Below are 4,044 nucleotides of genomic sequence, written 5' to 3'. Positions count from 1 at the left end.
GACACATGTAACATGTCCATATCCCAGGAGAGTGACAAATGAATGAAGAAGAAATAAAGCCCACACAAGGTAACAAATATGAAGCAAGCAAATGAGTGACAATGCAGTAAACCAATGGTAAGCAGTGGGTAGGCTCTAAGCCTACTTTAACTTGACATTATGTCTCTTAAAACAGATATTACTTCAACTGTCTACTAGGTGAGACCTAAAAATAACACAAGAGACACTCATTGGTAGTGCCTTCTTGCTTTTTTGTCTTTTCTGTGATACATATGTGCTTTCCTCCACATTCTTGGATCATATTAGAGGCATTAAGACCCTGTTTAAGAGTGTGGAGCAAAATATCATACCATCCTTTGCATCAAGTAAATATGGATTTCACAGAGTGAAAATGGTGTAATTAGGAGATTTGTGTGCACCCCATAAAATCATTACTAGTCAATGTTGAGTAAATATTGTGTGTGCTATTTACCACATGCAGACTGTGTGACTCAAACTGTAATTTTTTTATTTAATACACCCCAAAGATCTATGTATATCATATCATTGGGCTCAATCAATACAATTTTAAAATTTGCCAGTTTGGAAATCTGAAGAAAGTGTCAAAATCCACATCACCACCAGCATCTATACACTGAGCCACTGGACAGTGCTCTTTTCTTTATCATGGCTGCCGGTAGGCAAAAGAAATAGAAATTCAGAGACTCTGAGTTAGCGGTGCTAGCAGAGGAAGTCATTAAATATCATGCCATCTTGATGGGTCATCTAACAAGGAAAACACCTCATAAGACTCTTACCAGATACTGGACAGCTCACCATTGTAAGAAATTGGTTTATTGGTTGAGGTGGGCGGGGGTGGAAGCCCTACTAAGGCAACAAGGACAATCCATGTGAGGGTGAACCAGAAAAGTCAGTAATTAACCTGTTCTTAACCGCCTGGTTGCTTGGCACATAATTAGTCCGGTATAACGTAAAGGGAAAGTGTAAAGTATTTATTCGCACAAACAGTAATAAAGTGAAGTCACACCACAATAAAGATCCCAAACCAATTTAGAAAAATCAAGTAAATTGTATTAAAGAAAATGATACGAGAATGACAAAAGTTCCATTAGTAGAGGCCAAAATATTCAGTTTTAAAGTCTATAGTGAAAATATGCGCCTAAAAGCACAAAGGGCCACTCGCGGTCCTCTTGTTTTGCTTGTCTGGGGGAAAGTGACAAGTTCAGGCAGACCATAATGGAGCGTGGGTCAGATACAGGGACCAGCTTAGTCCCACTGACAAGTTATCTCCATAGAAGGGAGTAAAAAGCATAATATGGAAGACTATCGGGTCTCTTGAAACAGATAATTATTTATTATTTATTTATAAGTTTTGTATAGCACTAGCTTGACCAAGGGTATCAGAGCGCTTCATATCAGGTACAATTATGCGCCTTAACGGTGAAAGTAGAATCCACAGTTGCTAACACTTAAGAGCATTGCATACAACAACACCATACAGTTCTTGTGATCAAACAGGAGGGTTGCGGCTGCGGGGATTGAAACAGAGGAGTTCCTTTGCTGATAGCGAGAGGAGAGTCCATCAAGTCGGACGAGGTGTGGAAGAATCCCGGTGATTATAATTCTGAAACAACTGTTCTTTCGATCACAACAGGGATGTAGTGCGTTGTCGAACTTTTTCCAGAGTGTCATGTGTTCTTCCCGTTAAGTTCAGGTAAGCTCAAGGAAGAGGGCTTTGAGTAAGGTCTTGAATTTTGGGAAATAGGTGGTCGTTCTAATGTGGGGCGAATGAAGTTCCAGATCTTGGGTGCATTTCCCGCAAAGGGTTTACTTGTGGTTTTGCGTTTCCGAGATTTCAATGGAATGAGAAGGAGCGTGTTGGAGCTTCTGAGATTCCTGGACTCGCCGGCCCTTTTGAGGTTCGCGGACAGGTATTCTGGTTTGCCTGTGTGAAGGGCTTTGTGCGTAAGACATGCTGTTCGGAAGTTGGCTCGTTGTTCAATTGGGAGCCATTTCAGCTCCTTGAGTGCGGGAGAAATGTGATCGAATTTCTTGGTTCCAGTGACCATTCTAGCTGCGGCATTGAAGGTGGTTTTCAAGGGGCCTAGGTGAGATTTGGCTGATTTGGTCAGGGCTGCGATTCCATAGTCCATTCTGGAGAGCACCAGTGCTTGAGTGGCCTGTTGAAGGTCTTTCGGAGGAAGGAAGGGTTTTATTTTGTAAAGAAGTTTCAGATTGAGAAACGCGCTTTTGGCGGATCTAGAGATGTGTTTTTTCATGTCTAGTTTGGGGTCTAGGGTGATACCTAGGGACTTTACCGAGTCCGTTGGCATGAGGGTGCCATTGAGGGCATCGACGGCTTTAAGCCATTCTTCGATTTGGGGGTTTCCGTCTCTGTTGGAGATGAGTAGACCTTCAGTTTTCTCTTGATTGAGCTTAAGGTGGCTCTGTGAAAGCCATTGTTGAACCTCTTTGAGCGTGCCATTTAGTTTGTGCATGTCGTCCATGGAGGTGGTTTCCAGATAAAGCTGCGTGTCATCCGCGTAGAGGTGGAAGGGGATGTTGGAGTTCCTGAGTAGTGTGGTGAGGGGTTCCATGTAGATATTAAAGAGTTGGGGAGAGTACGGACCCTTGTGGGACTGCTCTGATGACGGGTAGTGGGTCGGATTCAAAGTTTTTAATTTTGATTCTTTGCGAGCGGTTGTGTAGAAAGGAGGAGAACCAATTTAGGACCTTCATTTCAATGCCTGCTCTTTCTTGAAGGACTTTGAGGAGCAGGGTGTGATCAACTGTACCGAAAGCAGACGATAAGTCTAGGAGAATGAGAAGGCAGCATTGGTCTGAGTCAAGTGATTTGTGTAGATCGTCTATGACGTTTAGGATTGCAGTTTCAGTGCTGCATCCCTTTCTGAATCCCGATTGGTGTGGGTCTAGGAGCTTGATGTTCTCCAAGTGTTGGGTTAACTGTGGCAGAACACATCTTTCCAGTATTTTGGATAGGAGAGGTTGGTTTGACACGGGTCTAAAGTTGTTCATATCCTCCGTGTCTAGCCCAGGTTTTTTTAGTACCGGCGTGACTTGGCCGACCTTGAGGCAGTCAGGGATACTTCCCGGGCTCAGCGAGCTGTTGATGATCTTGCACCACATTGGGGCTAGGATGTGTTTCAGGTCTTTTGCCAGGTTAGCAGGAGGCTGATCTAAGGTGTGGGATGACGGTTTGGCGTTGGCGATCAGATTGACTATCTCTGCTTCCTGAATGGGAGTGAAGATGGACCAGTGAGTGGGTGGGTTCCCTGGGGTGCTCACCATCAATGCTGGTGTCTTGGTCTCCCTATGAAAGGAGGGATTTGTGCTGAGAGAGAGATCGATTTTGATGATTCTTTCATTGAAAAAGCTGACAAATTTGTCGCATTGTTCTTTGGAGGCCACTAACTCGGATGTATTTGGTTTGGATGTTTGGTTTCTGATGATGTTAAAGAGTGCTTTGGGTCGGTTTTTTGCATTGTCTGGAGCGGAGCAGAAGAAAGAAGTCTTTTTGTTCTTGATGTGCCTATTGTAGTTTCTGCATGCTGCCTTGAGTTGATTGCGGTGAAGGGCGGAGGGATTGCTCCTCCAGATTCTTTCTAGGGATCTAAGAGGTCTTCTTTCATCATTGATGTCAGAGGTGAACCAAGATCTGTAGGGGGTGTTTCTGTTTTTTTTTGTTTCAAGGGCGCCAGGCAGTCTAAGGTGGCCGTCATGTTGGAATGGTAGAGAGAGGTGAGATCTGTGGTTGAGAGGTGCTCCTTCGTCCTTGGGAGGAGCGTGCTTAGATCTTCCTCAAGGATGTTCCTTGGGACTTGAGCAGTATTCCTGACCCATTAGGGAGGAGCTTGTTTTATGGGTTGAGTTAGGGCCGGTTGGTTGATATGGAAAAGAATAATGTGATGATCTGACCAGTCTACTGGAATGATATAGTCAATAGTGATAGTGTTTCTGTCCGCAATGATTGCCTCCAGTATCGCTCCTCTGTTGTGCGTTTCTTCTGAGCAGTTTTGTATCAGT

General features: G+C 44.1%; 1 pseudogene; it reads right to left on the bottom strand.

The window, feature by feature from the left end:
* Positions 1-1,688: 1,688 nt before the first annotated feature.
* On the bottom strand, positions 1,689-2,370 carry LOC147709084 (uncharacterized; annotated as a pseudogene).
* Between the last annotated feature and the right edge of the window lie 1,674 nt (positions 2,371-4,044).

Source organism: Lissotriton vulgaris, chromosome 6 (genome assembly GCF_964263255.1).
Source record: "Lissotriton vulgaris chromosome 6, aLisVul1.2, whole genome shotgun sequence".
Lineage (NCBI taxonomy): Eukaryota > Metazoa > Chordata > Amphibia > Caudata > Salamandridae > Lissotriton > Lissotriton vulgaris.
Note: the sequence above shows the minus strand (reverse complement) of the source record. Positions and strands in the feature narration are given on the sequence as shown.